Source organism: Tamandua tetradactyla, chromosome 23 (genome assembly GCF_023851605.1).
Source record: "Tamandua tetradactyla isolate mTamTet1 chromosome 23, mTamTet1.pri, whole genome shotgun sequence".
NCBI classification, from domain to species: domain Eukaryota; kingdom Metazoa; phylum Chordata; class Mammalia; order Pilosa; family Myrmecophagidae; genus Tamandua; species Tamandua tetradactyla.
In genome coordinates, this window is record NC_135349.1 from 18,634,055 (window position 1) to 18,652,206 (window position 18,152).

An 18,152-nucleotide genomic window follows, 5' to 3' on the forward strand; every position below is an offset into this window, starting at 1 on the left:
TAATATCCAGAATTTATAAAGAGATTGTTCAACTCACCAACAAAAAGACAGCCAACCCAATTACAAAATGGGAAAAAGACTTAAACAGACACCTACCAGAAGAAGAAATACGGATGGCCAAGAGGCACATGAAGAGATGCTCAATGTCCCTGGCCATTAGAGAAATGCAAATCAAAACCACAATGAGATATCATCTCACACCCACCAGAATGGCCATTATCAACAAAACAGAAAATGACAAGTGCTGGAGAGGATGCGGAGAAAGAGGCACACTTATCCACTGTTGGTGGGAATGTCAAAGGGTGCAAGCACTGTGGAAGGCAGTTTGGCGGTTCCTCAAAAAGCTGAATATAGAATTGCCATACGACCCAGCAATACCATTGCTAGGTATCTACTCAAAGGACTTAAGGGCAAAGACACAAACGGACATTTGCACACCAATGTTTATAGCAGCGTTATTTACAATTGCAAAGAGATGGAAACAGCCAAAATCTCCATCAACAGAAGAGTGGCTAAACAAACTGTGGTATATACATACGATGGAATATTATGCAGCTTTAAGACAAGATAAACTTATGAACCATGTAATAACATGGATGGACCTAGAGAATATTATGCTGAGTGAATCCAGCCAAAAACTAAAGGACAAATACTGTATGGTCCCACTGATGTGAACGGACATTCGAGAATAAACTTGAAATATGTCATTGGTAACAGAGTTCAGCAGGAGTTAGAAACAGGGTAAGACAATGGGTAATTGAAGTTGAAGGGATACAGACTGTGCAACAGGACTAGATACAAAAACTCAAAAATGGACAGCACAATAATACCTAATTGTAAAGTAATCATGTTAAAATACTGAATGAAGCTGCATCCGAGCTATAGGTTTTTGTTTTGTTTTGTTTTGTTAGTTTTATTCTTATTCTTATTACTTTTATTTTTTTTCTCTATATTAACATTCTATATCTTTTTCTGTTATATTGCTAGTTCTTCTAAACCGATGCAAGTGTACTAAGAAACGATGATCATGCATCTATGTGACGATGTTAAGAATTACTGATTGCATATGTAGAATGGTATGATGTCTAAAAAAAAAAATGGTCAGCACAAAAAAAAAAAAAAAAAAAAAGATAAGCTCCAAGGGGCACAAACATACACACACACACACACACACACACACACACACACACACACACACTCACTCCATCCTTGGGAGTGCCCAAGATTTCCCCCAGGTGTTCCCCTCCATAACTGGCCCCAGAGGACATCAGCATCTGCCTCTTGTGTGGCACCACATCACGCTGCTACCCCCAGAATCTACTTACCATGCTCTGAACAAACCTGATGGAGTAGACAGAACAGTGGCCCATCCAAAGCTGCAGGCATCAGAATCTGTGAATATTGCAAAAGGGATTTTGTAGATGTGATTAAGTCAAGAATCTTGAGATGGGGAGATTATCAAGACTATGCTTACATATCTGGGATTATCCTTATGAGAGAGAGGCAAGAGGGTCAAAATCAGAGAAAAGAGGAAAGCAGATGTTAAAGTGATGCCCTTTGAAGATGGAGGAAGGGGTCATGAATCAAGAAATGCAGGTAGCCTCTATAAGCTGGAAACAGCAAGGAAATGAATTCTCCCCTGGAGCTTCCAGAAGGAATGCAGCTCTGATGACATATTTTCTTTTTTTAAGTCCTCACAATAGTGATTTTATTAAATTAGTTGCTTCATAAAACACTGCAGATGTCATAATTGTTAACATAACAATTTACCAAACTTTAGTTAACTGGTCCGGTTTGCTGAGCATGTTTTATAAAGGAAAAGAAATGCCAAAACCCTGTTAAAGTTGTTTCACCGCAGCCTAGGAGAACAAAGGAGATTTGTTTCTCAGATACTTAAATCAGGCAATTGAAACAGGTGGAGTTTTCCTCCTCCATCTGAAGCCCTCCATCAGTAGAAAGATTCTGATAAATATAAACTAGATAGAGATTCCACAACTTGTAATGCCATAAGGGAGAGGTTCACCTTCTTTAGCTTCAGTCTAGAAGGTTTTGGTCATTTAATTTTTAAATATCGAACTGGTAGTGGCTTTTCAGGATCTTTACTCTGAGATAAGCAGTCTTCTTCACAATATATTTTTAATATCCTCATGCTCAACTTTAAGACAAAGCAATTTTAATGCTAGGTGTACACCACATGCCCTTGCTGCAAACTGCTTTTCTTGACAAGTTATGAAGTAGTTCAAGGAGGTATGGTTAAGGCTGTGTTACTGAATGGTGCTGGTAAATACTACACAATTTTTTTGTCATGTTGCAACCTTTGTTTCCAAGTTAGTGACTGCCGCTATGGAATCAGATAGCAACAATGACAACATTATTAAGAAAAAAAAATTTTTTTTTTACTATGATTTAGTAGCAACTGAAGTTCCTGCTTTTAACCCCTTGGCAAGATCCAAGTTCCTTCATGTGCACACTAGCACCTAAGTATCAAGGGGTTCAATAACCAGCACAAAGATACTGCACTTCTGATTGCAGCATTTGGCAGAACTGAAAGGAAAGGAAGTTGTGCTACATGTTGAAGGGATTGTGGGCAACAGAAAGAAGACACCAGGAGAAGATGAAATGTCACATGAAGTCTTCATAGTCTTGTACATATTCTCCATCATAAGTACCATAGTCTGCCAGATCATCTTTCATGGTGGCCTTTAACCTCCCCCTCCCCCCAGGAACCACAACTTTCTTCTTTTTGGCTTGGCTTGGCTTTTCTTGCTTCTGTTTTTCACTGCAAAGCACAGTCAATGCATTTGTAATCTTTTTCAAATCATCAATTTCCAATGAAATATAGACATCTTTAACTAAGGCTTCCAAAAAAAACTGGCATGATATAGTGATTTTTCGTATTGTGTAATTTTATCTTTTAGTAACTTTCCAAACTTTGTGAAATCATCCCCTGAAGATGGGCTCATAGCATCTGTTCCATAAACTATATTATTAACACCAGAAGTTTCTTTCGCTAATGTGAGGTCTCACTCTTCCTGCAAGTTCTTTAGCTGCAGCTTATCTGCTCGTTGTTCTTCTGGTGTTAGCACTTCAGGTGCTTCGGGTTCTTCTGACCTCTTTTTTCTTTTTTTTTAATCTCTTCTTGTCTTTTTTTTCTGTTGCCCTTCTTTCTCTTTGATCTCTACTATTTTTTTCTTCTCTGAAACTTTTACTTCTGGTTTTACTTCTGCTTCCTCTTTTTTTTTCATCATCGTCATCCCAGTTATCCTTGACCTCCGGTCTTAGTCCTCGCCTATCCCAGCGGTCCCGCCTGCGGAGCTGCCGCCACCTGGCATATTCCGCAGCTGGTTGTCCACTGGGAACGTGTCCACGTCCCAGGAGTCGGAGTCTCCTGCCGCCGCTGTCTCAAGTAGGGTGTGAGCCAGCCTGAGGGGAAGAGCGACCACCAAGTTAGCAGGGGCCGAGGTAAGCCCCACATATTTTTTAAAATTTATTTTAACTTTTATTGTAATTTTATTGAGATATATTCACACACCATTACCGTCCAGCCAAACTATACAATCAGTGGTTCACAGTATCATCACATAGTTGTGCATTTATCACCATGATCATTTTTAGAACATTTGTATCACTCCAGAAAAAAAATAAAAAGAATCAAGAAAACCCAAAACATCTCATACCCCTACCCCCCTTTTATTGACCACTAGTGTTGTGCTCTACCCAATTTTAAGACTTACAGTAGCGGTACATAAACTAAGACAGTGTAGTGTTTCAGACAGACATACAGAAGTAGATCCATACAAACATAGGCAACTGATTATTATTTTTCTCTGAATATTTATACAATCATTATCAAAGACCAGGCCTAGTGGATTATAGTTCAGTAACTTCTGGTATTTTCTTCTGGCTCTTCTAAAATCCTAGACACTAAAAAGAAGTATCTATATAAGTCAGTAGTCACAGTCATTTATTAAATCCTAATTTCTCAGTGACACCTCCTCCCTCTCATTTGATCATTCCCTCAGTCTTAAGCGATATCTGAACAATGACCATTTTAACTTCATGCTGGAGAGGGGTGTTGACCTTATGGGGTAGTGGAATGAAAGTGGCTGATGTTATTGGAGAGACTGGTACCTCTGGGTTTCAGGGTTTATCTGGCATAGGATTAATCTGGAAGCCTTAAGTTTCTGAAAAACATAGACTTACTAAGATAAACCTTTATAGGGACTTAGATAGAGCTCAGAGCACTTGATAGGGTTTTCAGGAATACCATTGATTGAGGCTTGGCATATTGTGGGTGTTTGCAATATCTGGCTAAAGTTTCCATAAGAGTAACCTCCAGAATGACCACTAGCCGCTATTTGATCTGATGACATCTTGATTTCAGCCCTATGAAACTCATTTTGGCCATCTGCTTTACAGAATTGTTATGATAATACGTTCATGTTGTTTTAAGCCTCTTGAGTTTGTGGTGATTTGTTACAGCAGCAGTAGGGAAGTAACCTTATCTTGCTTGAACTGCTCTTTATCTATTGCATGTCAAAATGCTACACACTTATCCTTAAGAACCTGGTTGAGATTACACCTCCTCCAGAAAACCTCAGTGCTTCTAGTAAGAATTCACAATTCCTTGGTGCTCCACAAGTACATTGCTTGCAATTGTTACAGCTTACAACCCAACCTGCCTGTTTTGCCCATAGTTTAAACAGACATTTGCCTCATCAACTACACTGTACACTCTCTGGATGGAGAAGGACCCAGAATCTTTCATTTTGGTTTCCAAACAGCATCTATTCCAGTGCTTTGCACAGACAGATAACAAAATAAACAGTGGGCATGAGTGAATGGGTTCGTATAACAAGTTTTTCCATAAACAGCAAACTGTCCCATGTGGAGGATGGATTGTTGAACTGCAGTGTTGAATAGAGTTAAGGCAGTCTGTTATATTATAAAGAACCCAGATGTTGAAATCTGAGAACTTTGGGTTCACAATAACACATTGAACCTAAGGAGCCAATTTCAAACGTCCTTGGAAAAAAAGAACCAAAAGGTGATCTTAAGAAAAAAACAGTAGAAAGGGAATCAAGTTGAAAGCAGAAATCAAATAATTAGGAAATAAGAGAATGGCAGAATACATTAATCCCAAATAATTGTATTTAGGAGAAAAATGACTATAATGGATAGATATGTGGGAAAAAAAGCAATATTTATGATTTGGCCAATTGAAACAGCCAACACACACTAGAGGATGGTTTGGATGGTTGGTAAACGAGCAGAGATTTTGAAATATGGGATGTTTGTATTTATATTGAGATTTCAGAGTTCACAGGTGTGTGGTTACTTTTGTGTGACCACTTGGCTAGGCTGAAATACCCAGTGACTTGATCAAACTCTAATGTAGGTTTGCTGTGAATGATATTTCATAAATGTGGTTAACATCTACAATCAGTTGACTTTATTTATTTATTTATTTTTGCATGGGCAGGCACTGGTGAAATGAACCCGGGTCTCTGGCATGGCAGTTCGGGTCTCCAGCATGGCAGGTGAGGATCCTGCCACTGAGCCACCATCACCCCGCCCTCGGTTGACTTTAAGTAAAGCTGATTACCTTTTTTTTTTTTTTTTAAACTTTCTTATTGTATAGTATAGCATATATGCAAAGCAAAGAAATAAAAAAGCAATAGTTTTCAAGGCACTTTCAAAAAGAAACTTCAGGACAGACACCAGAGTTTGTCATGGGCTACAGTATGATCCTCTCAGATTTTTTTTTCTTCTAGCTGCTCCAGAATATAGGAGGCTAGAAGGCTTAAATTTTTTTTTATCATCACAATTGACTCTTTTTCCTTCCTTTTTTTGTGAAAAATAACATATATACAAAAAAGCAATAAATTTCAAAGCACAGCACCACAATTAGTTGTAGAACATATTTCAGAGTTTGACATGGGTTACAATTGCAAAATTTTAGGTTTTCACTTCTACCTGCTCTAAAATACTGGAGACTAAAAGAGATATCAATTTAATGACTCAGCATTCATATTCATTTGTTAAGTCCATCTTCACTGTATAACTCCACATCACCTTTGATCTTTCTATCACTCCCTTTTTTGGGTGTTTGGGCTATGACTATTCTAAATGTTTCATATTGGAAGGGTCTGTCACTAATATGGGATAGGGAGATGGAACTATCTTATGTTCTGGAGTGACTGGGCCCTCTAGGTTTCAGGCTTACCTGGACCAGGGCCCCATCTGGAGGTTGTAGGTTTCTGGAAAGTTACTCTAGTGCATGAAAGCCAAATACCTTTGATAATGCAGGTGGGCCTCATCCAATCAGCTGAAGTCCTTAAGGGCCAGTGCTGAGGTTTCCCAAAGAAGAAACTCTGCTTCAAGACTGCAGCATCAACTCCTGCCTGAGTTTCTAACCTATCAATCTGCCTAACAATTTTCTGATTTTCCAACCCTCATAATTACATTAGCTAATTCCTTAAAATATATTTTTATGTATATTTATATACTCCTCCTGTTGGTTCTGTTTCTCTGGAGAACTCTGATACAAGAAGAGGAAAATGTGAGCTATATTTAGGCTTATCCCTACTCAAGAAGAGATAAACAGCACAGCCCAAGGAAAGTTTTCTTAGCACGGGCTTGCCGCTGTGGGGAAGTCATAAGCAGAAGAAAGAAAAAAGTTGGTTTTACCAAGCACCAGGCATTCTTAGCTTGGTTCTAGGGCTGGTTATAGTTTCCATATCTCCAATCCACGTGTTCTTCTTAGAATATGATCTTGACACTCCACCCCTCAAGTGGTGGGGTCTTTATTTCCTCTCCTTGAACCTGGACTTTGGGTCTTTTGGCTGGACCAAAAGAGTGTGATAGTGATGCTATGTAACTGTCGAGGTCAGATTCTCTTAGAACTCTGCTGGGACGAAGCCCAAGTTCCTGTGGAGAGGCTCCCACAGGAGGGTAGCCAGGCTCCTGGCACGCAGCCTCTATTTGAGTTCCAGCCAGTAACCAGCACCAGCTTCTCAGCTTTGAGACTGAGGTATCCAGCCCCTAGTCAAGCTCTCCCTGCTGGTGCCAGGTGGAACAGCAGTGAGTGGTCCATCTCCAGGCTCAGTCCTACCCAATTTGCATATTCCTAAACAAGCTCAATGATTTGTTATTTTAAGCCACTAAGATTGGGGATGGTTTGTTATAAAGTAGTAGATCACCAGAACAAATGGGTATGCTGAATCCCTTTGGGGTAGACTTTCCTGAAATATTCCAGGAGGGAGCATCAATGCTGACACCCAGATCTGGGACTAAGAAGGCTAAGCTGTGCCTGTGCTGTGTGACTGTTGCCAGCTGGAAGGAACTCCTATGGAGTAGCTCCTGCAAGAACAAGATTACCTGACCCTACTTACAAAACCTCTTATTCTGAGAGTGAGAAGAAGGGTTGGGGATTATACACCCTCTTCCGAAAAGCCTTTCCAAAGTCCAGCAGGTGGGTAGTAATTGTTACATAAAGTTAAAGAAGGGTGATCACTGGGCTCAAGTGAGTTGGGATGGCCTTATAAAGAAAAGGAACTTCATTGATGAGTTCAGAGATTTCTGGAAAGGTACAAGCCTGGCAGCACGAAAGCCCAAGAGTGTTCAGGGACAGCAGTGGTGTGGCTGGAAAGAAAGGGCTTGAGCATTAAGGGAAGTTCTTTTGTCTAAGAAGGTGGAAAACACCAGGACCATCCTGGGTTAGTGACTCAGGGTGAGGGTAGGGCACATGTCTGCCTTCTGAGAATAGCAGAGCTGATTTAAGAAAGGGAAGACTTTCATCCCACCTGGGGTCCAGCAGTTGGGAGCCCCAGGGCCACCACTTTCTTATTTGTGTTCCTTCATCAAATGGCAGAGTACCCTGTGGACAGGTCTGGGGGGGAGAAGAGGAGTCGCTGGACTAGAAATACCCATGTCCAGCTAGCTATGACTCCTACCACTTCTTCAAAGACAGAAGCTGGAAGGAGCTAGAAAGGAACCTGGCCCCTCCCACATCAGATCTGTTCCTCTGCTCACATTACAGTCCAGGAGAATTCAGAGAGAAATCTACTCCCTACCTGCCGAGCTCCAGGAGTTAACATTCATTCTGTGCCTTAGTTACCTTCTCATTTAGGGACGAGACAGCCAGGGCACACAACCTGTGCTACATTGAGCAATGACACCCCATCACCACCCCAAAACTCAGATCCACCAGGAGCCCCAGAATGTGACATTATTTGGAAATCAGAATCTTTACAGATGTAATTAGTAACGTTAAATGAGCTCATGCTGAATTAGCATAGACTTTAAATCCAATGACTGATCTTCTCATAAGAAGGCCATGTGATGGTGGAGGCAGAGATTGAAACCCTGTGTCTCTAGGCCAAGGAATGCTAACATCGCTGGCAAGCCATTAAAAGCTAGGAAGAGGCAGGAAGGGATTTTTTCCTAGAGTCTTCAGAGAGAACGTGGGGCTGCTGACACCTTATTTCAGACTTCAGATCTTCAGAATTGTGAAAGAATAAATTTCGGCTGTTTTAAGCTACCCAGTTGGTGGGTACTTTGTTACACATCCCTAGGAAACTAATATCCAACCCTTCCTCCTAGTTGGTCATGAGGACTAGGACTGGGGATTTTTAAAAGTCTTACGGGTATCTTGGCCCCCTCAGTCTAGGACCACCAGGGATAAATCTGCAGTGTGACAAAGTCAGGTTTACATTTTTAAAAAATGTTTCTTTTTATTATAACAGAAACTTACCTGCAAACCAAAGAAAGAAAAAAGCAATAATTTTTAAAGCACACTTCAACAAGTAGTTCAGAACAGATCTCAGAGTTTGTCATGGGGCCATTCCACCAACTCAGATTTTTTTTCTAGTGTTCTTTCCTCTTCCTTAAAAAAATTTTTTTTTGAAAAAATGAGACATAATTCACATATCATAAAATTCATCCTTTAAAAAAAGTACCCTACAATGTTTTTATTTTTCCTTTTTTTAATATTTTTAACATGGGCCAGCACAGGGTTGGGTCTCTGCCTGCTGAGCCACTGTGGCCTGCCCAACAATGTTTTTTGGTATATTCACCAGGTACAACCATCACCATGATCACTTTTAGAATATTTTCATCCCCCCAAAAGAAACCCCATACCTATTAACTGTTGCTTTCCCACTCCCCGCACCCTCCCCAGCCCGTGATAAATACTAATTCTACTTTCTGTCTCTATGAAATTGCCTATTACAGACTTCACATAAATGGAATCATACAATCTGTGGTATTTTGGGCTGGCTTCTTTCACTTAGCATGTTTTTGAGGGTCATCTATGTTGTAGTATGTATCTGTACTTCATTTCTTTTGATTGTCAAATAATATTCCATTGTATGGAATACCACATTTTATTTTTCCATCCATTAGTCACTATTAACAATTTAATACACCTCCTGTACTTTGTTTGAATTGTCTGGGTTTGGATCTCTGCTGGACAAGTTCCTAGGTAAGAGACCTTGGATATGTCATAATCTCTCCTTGCCTGTGCCTCATTTTCCTCAGCTGTGAATAACAATGAACTCTACCTATACATTGTCATGGCTGTACCACAACAGTAGTTAATATTTGCTGAGGACTTACTATGTGCCAGGTACTTTATAAGGATGACTCAACAGACCTCTAATTTACAGATCAGGTAATTGTGGCTGGGGGAAGATAAGTCATCACTGCAAGGTCAAACAGCCTCTAAGAAAGTGACGGAAGTAAACAGGAACACAGGCTGGCCGACTGCAAGGCCTGCACTGTTCACTGTCAATCTCATGGAATGAAAACTGCATAGCAAGTGCCTGACAAAGAATGAGCTTGGTAAAGGAAAACTGATAGGACATGAAAGGATTAAAAAAGCAGAAAAAAGCCCCAGCAATTTACCTCACCATCCAGAAGAACCTGCAACTGTTAACATTTTGGCATTATTTCCTTACAGTATTTAAGAAATATTTCAAACATACCAAAATGTACAGGAGATAATGTAATAGATGCCCACCCCCTTCCCTCCATTCCTATTTTAAAGACATAAATGTAGATCAGTTAGCTCTACCTCCCATATCCTCAGCTGCTTTTTTCCATGCATTATTTTTCTTTAGATAATTAGGATCACAAAATGCTTTTTATCTTTAAAAAATTTTATTTTGAACATTTCCCAGCCTATCAAATATTGTATGACCTGCTTTATCATGGCTGCATGTATTATACTGCATGGCTGAAAGCAGTTTATTTATCACTTCTCCATTATTGGGCATTTAGATTATTTCTCAGCAAAAATATTAATCTTTCTTCAGTGAATCTGATCATTCTCTTTGGACAAATTCCTAGAAAGGTCCAATGTCAGAGACTAGCTGTCATTAAAGCTCTTCAAACTTTTTGCCAAATAGCTCTCAAGGAAGCATGGGGATGGGGGGATTGAAGGTGGGAGGGGGTGGTGGTAGAATTTTTTTGTCACCTTCTGTGCTGGTTTGAAATTATGTATTTACCCTAGAAAAGCCATGTTTTAATCCTAATTCCATTTGTAAAGGCAGCTGTTTCTTCTAATCCCTATTCAGTATTGTGTGTTTGAAACTGTAATTAGATCATCTCCCTGGAGATGTGATTTAATCAAGTGTGGTTGTTAAGCTGGATTAGGTAGAGGTATGTCTCCATGCATTTGGGTGGGTCTTGATTAGTTTCTGAAGTCCTATAAAAGAGGAAGCACTTTGGAGAGTGGAAAATTCAGAGAGAGCAGAGAATGCTGCAGCACCACAAAGCAGAGAGTCCATCAGCCACCGCTTTGGAGATGAAGAAGGAAAACACTTCCCAGGAAGCTTCATGAAACAGAAAGCCAGGAGAGAAAGCTAGCAGATGATGCTGTGCTCACCGTGTGCCCTTCCAGCTGAGGGAGAAACCATGACTGTGTTCGCCATGTGCCTTCTCGGATGAGAGAGAGACCCTGAACTTCATTGGCCTTCTTAAACCAAGGTATCTTTCCCTGCATACATTTGATTGGACATGTCTGTGGACTTGTTTTAATAGGACATTTTCTCAGCCTTAGAACTGTAAACTAGCAACTCATTAAATTCCCTTTTCTAAAAGCCATTCTGTTTCTGGTATGTTGCATTCTGGCAGCTACCAAACTAGAACACCTTCTTTTTTTAAAAAATTTGTATTAATAAAACCAATCAACATACAATGTGAACATTCTTTTTTTAATCACATAGTTGTATATTCATCATCATGATCATTTCTTAGAACATTTGCATCAATCAGAAGAAGAAATAAAAAGAAAACAAAATAAATTTGTACATACCACACCCCTTAGCCCTCCCTTTCATTGATCACTAGCATTTTAATCTACTAAATTTATTTTAACATTTGTTCCCCTATTACTTAATTATTTTTAATGCTTATTTTATTTTTCTCATCTGTCCATAAGGTAGGTAAAAGAAGCACCAGACACAAGGTTTTCACAATCACAAAGTCACATTGTGAAAGCTCTATCATTATACAATCATCTTCAGGAAACATGGCTACTGGAACACATCTCTACAGTTTCAGGCACTTTCCTCTAGCCTCTCTAATACACCTTAAACTAAAAGGGGATATTTATATAATGCATAAGAATAACTTCCAGGATAACCTCTCAACTCTGTTTGAAATCTCTCAGCCACTGACACTTTATTTTGTCTCATTTCTCTCTTCCCCCGTTTGGTTGAGAAGGCTTTCTCAATCCTTTGATGCTGAGTCCCAGTTCATTGTAGGATTTCTGTCCCACATTGCCAGGAAGGTCCACACCCCTGGGAGTCAGGTCCCATGTAGAGAGGGGGAGGACAGTGAGTTTGCTTGCTGTGTTGGCTGAGAGAGAGAGGCCACTTCTGAGCAACAGAAGAGGTTCTCTGGAGGTGACTCTTAGGCCTAATTTTAAATAGGCTTAGCCTATACTTTGCAGGGATAAATTTCATATGAACAAACCCCAAGATTGAGGGCTCAGCCTATTGATTTGGTTGTGCCTGCTGCTTGTGAGAATATCAGGAATTCTCCAAATGGGGAAGGTGAATTTTCCCCCTTTCTCACCATTCCCCCAAGAGGACTTTGCAAATACTTCTTTATTCACTATTCAAGTCACTCTGGGTTTTTTCAGGGCATCACACTAACCTGGACAAACCTACTAATCTCATGCCTTATTCAAGGTTCCATGTACTTATGGTGTTCAATGACCCTGTCCATATAAGTTGCATTAGGAAATGCTCAGTGACCAAACTTCTTAAAAAGAGCAGTATGCATTCACTTTCTTTGCTTTCCCTCAACCTCTTACAGTGTCAGTCCCTGTTATTGGAGGAAACTTCTCTCAAAGTATAAAGTATTATACAAACTTAGTTAAGTATCAATAAATCAACTTCAAAAAAAACAAGAATCTTTTCTTAGCCCTCACCCAACAGCCTGTGACCCGGCTGCTCCACCCCCCATTACGGGCTCTCTCTTCCCTTGGATTCTGTGCCCAGGGTCCCCAACACCACCCCAACATTTGGAGATTCCCTAGAAATCAGGATGGATCCACGTGAGTCTTCCTTCTGCTCTCTCCTCACGTGGAGCTACACAGAGCCGCTTGAAAATGCAGCAGCATATGTTTGGTGCTTCTGTCCAGGGAAGCACATTAGAGATTCAGCACCCAAGCCTTTTACTAAGGGCTGGTCAGGTCACTCTCTGCCTAGTATAGTCTGTGTTCGACAAAAACTACATTGTTTGTATAAATGGCCTAGGCCAAGCAAGCCACACTTATCATTTAGAAATCCCAATGCTAGCCGTGGCCAACCTGTAACCCTGTAACCAAGAACTAGGATTTAAGGGATGATAATGACTATGGAATCATTATATAAATATTCCTTTTTTCTTTCTGTTATGTTAGAGAGAGAAAAATACCAGAAATTTCTGAATATAATTCAGCTGCCCTGATATGGATAATGATTGTGAAAGCCCTTATCTCATGCCTTTGTGATTATAAGAGCTGTTATTCCCTTTATCCTGATTTCTTCTCAAAGTAACTTATAAGGGTAGAGGCCCTAATTAATGCTCAGGGAAGAACCTGAGTCAGCCATTAACTGGTTCCAGCCCCAGTCTCACTCCTTGATGTGTGTAAATTGTTCTTGCTGACACTCACAGTTGTAATGGCTATTCCAGCCTGTTTCTTGAATGGTAACAAATTCATTTCCTCCTGTTTGAAGCCATAAAAACCTTGAACTCTCTAGACTCAGGGATGCAGTTTTGGGCCCATCGGCCCACTGATGTCCTGCTTTGTGCCTAGCAATAAACTCTTTCTCTCTTTAAAACCCGGGTGTCCCAGGAATTGGTCATGTGAGCCATCGGGCAGAGAACTCACCACCTTTGTCTGTTATCAGATCTTGCAAGCAGGCCTTTCTAAGGAAAGCAGTCTTGGGCCTATGTCAGGCATAGGTTTTCTGCATAGGTTCCCTGACTCGGCACCATCTTGTTCTTTCCTCTACCCCTAAAGGAAGGTAACTTTAACATCAAGTTGAGGAAGGCTAGAACAGGGAGAGGTGGAAGAGAGAAAACCACGAAGAAGTCCTTGAATAAGGATGGTTAATCAAGACCAGGAGAGCCCCAGTCAGCCACAGACACCCTACCTGGGGCCTGCCCATATACGGGTAACACCTGTAGCAGCCGACCCACCTGAACCCCAAGGACCCCCACTCGAGTGAGTCATCTACAGAGAAGGGTGAAACCAGCCAAGCCACCCGAATGCACTATCTGCCACCAGACACTGCCCTGGGAAGAGGGGAGAGTAGAGGAGTGAGCAAAGGCAGATAGTCCCAATGTTGGGGCCTCTTGCCTTCCATCTTTCTTTACTTGCGAGAGTGCCTGTATGTCCTCTTATGTGTATATCTAGTAAGTTTCTACCTGCTCACTCTATGCTGTTGCTGTGCTCCTGAATTCTTTATTGCGGCATGCCCAAGAACCTAGGATACTGAAATTCCATGACAAAGGCATGATCCTGTCACATCTCTCTCCCTCTGTGTTCTCATCCACTCAGGGTTCTAGCCAACCTCTCTTTGCAAATGATGCCCAAACTGGTATCACTGCCTATGGACTAGGTTTCTGAGTATCCCTTGTCATCCTGATCCATTCAAGTCCTCTTAACTCAGGGGCTAGGGAGCCCAAGCTAAATGGTTTTAACAAAAAGAACATAGGGCTCCTTCCCTGACTTACCATTACAGTGTGGCAGGCCTTGTTTTTTTCATCTGTAAAAGTAGGTTGGTTTCTGCCAACTCCAAAATGTTACAGTATTGTGATTTCCCCACCAAACTGTCCCCTCCACCTCGTCAATATAACAGCCCCCACCCCATTCTAAGGCCCGTCTCCTGCAGCATCTACCTGCCATTAGACAGGGTTCCACCAACTTAATGGACAATGGTTCTGAGAGGTTTCCTGGGTGCCTCCAGACAACTGACAGAGCGGATGTGTGAAGAGGTCTTTGTCTCTAACCTTCAATCTCCCCATCTCTCCCTGCCCTGACCCAGACTGACTCAGCTGGACTTACCTCAAAGGCAGAGGCATGAAAACTGAGTTTGGAGAGTCAACTGCAGAGGAGTCCTGGGATATAGGGGCAGGAAACCAATCTATAGGGAAAGCTTGTGTCATCACGCTACTGGACAAAAGTGGTAGATTCTTTTGCCCAATGTGCTCAAATGACCAATTCCTGAGACGCTGAGGTTTCAAAGAGAGAAAGAGTTTATTACATGGCACAAAGCTGATCAGATGGCCTACCAGCCCAAAAATCTGCCTCCCGGAATTGCAGTCAGTCGGATAGTTTTGAAACATAGAAATCATGATTTAAGAGATGATTTAGATTACTGAATCATTATTTAGCTATTCCTTTTTACTTTCTGGTATATTGGAGTAAACAGAGGGAAATTCCAGATATCTCTAAATTGTAATCCAGCTGCCCTGATCTCTGATAATGATTGTAAAACTCCTTCTGAGTAACCCTCATTCATATCCAGTTATCCAGTGTCTTTCGGTTTTAGAGTTTTGTAATCACTAAAGACAGTCCCTAATGTTTATTAATGAAAGGTCTTGGGTCAGCCCAGGACTAACCCACCCCAAATCTAAAGTTATCTTGATAACTGAGACTGGATCTAACCAAAGTGGGCCCACCTGACATGTGTAGTAGCTTAGACTTTAACCCACAAGTCACTTAACTTAGACCTCATTCCACCATTTTCTTACATACATTCTCTATAAGTGAACTACACCTCATTATAATACTAAAATCACACCCATCATCATATTAAGGCCGCTATTTTCTTACATATGTTTCTGTGACTAAGCATGTAATCAATCTGCACATGCTCAATAATTGGATTCCCCTCTAATTACATCATCTGGGGCCACTGTGCCCATTATCCTAAACACTGTCCATCTCTTTCTCTAATAAAACTAACAGAATTACTGTGGTTCAGGAAGACAGTTTTTGGACCACTAGGCCATCTGCTGTCTTACTAATAAACTTTTACTCTCTTTAAAAACTCAGTGTCTCGGGAATTGGTTATTGAGAGCATGGACAAAAGAATCCACAGCCTTTGTCTGGTAACAGTTTCACAGGATCAAAAGACTGGCATGTTTTAGGATAATGAGCACAATGGTTCCAGATGATGTAATTAGAGGGATCTAATTATTGAGTACGTGCAGACTGATTACACGCTTAGTTACAGACATAGTGACCTTAATATGATGGGTGTGATTTTTAGTATTATAACGAGATATAGGTCACTTAAAGTCTAAGCTCCTGCCCATGTTAGGCAGACCCATTTTGCTCAGTTATCAACATAACTTTGGACTTGGAGCGGGTTAGCTCTGGGTTGACCCAAGACCCTTCATTAATAAACATTAGAGGCTGTCTTTAGTGATTACAAGATCTAAAGTTGAAAAACAGGATAAATGGGTACAAGTGAAGGTTAGTCACAAGGTTTTTACAATCACAAGGGTACAAAATGAAGGCTGTACAACAATTATCTGAGATCAAGGCAGCTGGATTACAATTCAGATTTCAGTTATTTCCTTCTGTCTCTCTAATATACCAGGAAGTAAAAAGGAATTTCTATATAATGATTCAATAATCATGATCATCCCTTAGATCCCAACTTCTCAATTACAAACCCTGGATCTGCCACAATTCCCGCCTAACCCAGACAACAGGCATTTTAATTGCTTCTTTCCCTCCTTCCATCTCCATACCCCCCACGTAAAGGGAGAAGTGATGACCCCAATTGATGTTAAGGCTGAAAACAAAAAAGTTCTTCATACACAGAGCACTGGAGAAAAGACGTTTCAAGGGGGCTCCAGGGCAGATGTCCTCCTCGGTGGTGAGGTTAAAGGAGGGAGCCTGATTCGTGAGGGTTCGCCCTTAACCTCAGGCCACCTGGGCCTGGGAGGGAGGAAGCCCAGCAGTCCTCAGGCCCCAGCGCAGAGCCTGGGTTCTGGGAGGGGGCCGCGCCTCCCGCGAGGCCTCGGGTTGCCGGGAGAGGCCTTCAGGGGGTCGCTCCGCCCATGCCACCCCCACGCGCACTCATGGCGGGGCCACTGGGCCCCGACGACCGGCCCGGAGCCGCCCAGCGTACATCCTCCCGGCAGTAGCGAGCCAGCTCCTCCTCCGTGAAGAGCCGCGCCGGGGGGCCCCGCTGGGCAAGGCGCGGAGTCTGCCCGGCCCGGACTGGGTGCGTCCCCGGGGCCAGCACTAGGTCTAGGGCCATCGCTACGAGCGGCCGCAGCCGCCGCCGGGGCGCGGGGCCTTCCATGGTGAGCCGGCAGGGCGAGCGGCGGCCAGGACTGTAGAGCCGGCGCGCTCCAGCTCCGCGGCCCCGGAGCCCCGCCCCGCGCGCCGCCGCTCAGTGCCCGGAGCGAGAGCCAGCCCCGCGGCGCGGTGGGGCAGGGGAGCTGGCTCAGTCTCTGCCACGCAAAAGGAAACTTCGGAACTAAGATCACAACCGCAGATACAGACTGAAAAAAGTGGATCAACAGAACAACACTATGTGGCGGTATTTCCAGGATTAGCCACATAGATGACACACCCCAACATTCCAGCACCTATGAGGGTGTGTTTATGTAATAGGGCCCCAACTTAACTAATTCACTTTTAGTTGACTTTTCTTTCCTTTCCAAATGTGTTTGAATTTTGGGTTTTGCGAAAGTTAGGGCACAACTTTCATATATGCTCCTAAATAATAATAGCTAACATTTACATAAGGTTTTCTTCACTACTTTACTAAATAAGTTGGTGCCTTCCTGTACCAGGTCGCTGAGGACACGTTCCTAAACAAGACAGAGACAAATATCCACATCCACGTGGAGCTTTACATTCTATGGTTGGGAGGGACAACAAATAAAGATCTATAAAATGGTATGTTAAATGCCAGGGAGAAAAGTAAAGCAGGGAAAAGGATAGGGAGCGTTGGGGGTTGCAATTTTAAATGGGCTGACCAACTAAGGCCCCACTGAGATGGTAGTATTTGTAGGAAAATTCACAGGCTATGAGGGAGGGAGCCTTAAGTGAAAAGCGACCCAGGCAGAGGGGACAACTGCGTAAATGCTGAGGAAGGAGAATGCCAGGCATTTTTGGAGGAACAGTAAGGAGGCTGACAGCTGTACTGAGTAAGACTGAAGAGGGCTGTAGGGCTAGGTAGGAAGCCAGGTGGGAGGGTAGATCATGTGAGACCTCAGTGCATTTTTTTTTTGCAGTGTTTTAAAAACATTTTTTATTGTGGAATAAAACATATATACAAAAAAGCGATACATTTCAAAGTACATTTTAACAAGTAGTTATATGTGGGAAAATGCCCGAAAGTCAAAATATTTCCATAATTGCAGTTAAGGGTGCGAACCTTGGAACACCAGGTCCTGCCAGGGTGGAACACTGTCCTGGCGAGCACATGATTATTTGCAGAAGGAAACATTTGAGCTTTGTACGGTATGCCTGAGAATAATGTTGATGTGGCAGTTTGGGTGAAAAACAACTTACTAACAATTTTGAAAGATACTTTCTGTTTTGAAGCTTCTCAATAAATAGGCTGAGGAACTCAGGGTCGAAGCTCTCAGTCCTTGAGACTGTGAGTCCCCATTCCCATCTTTAA

General features: G+C 41.9%; 1 pseudogene; it reads right to left on the bottom strand.

Annotated features, from left to right (window-relative positions):
• Nucleotides 1-1,606: 1,606 nt before the first annotated feature.
• LOC143666678 (eukaryotic translation initiation factor 3 subunit J pseudogene) lies at nucleotides 1,607-16,775 on the bottom strand (annotated as a pseudogene).
• Between the last annotated feature and the right edge of the window lie 1,377 nt (nucleotides 16,776-18,152).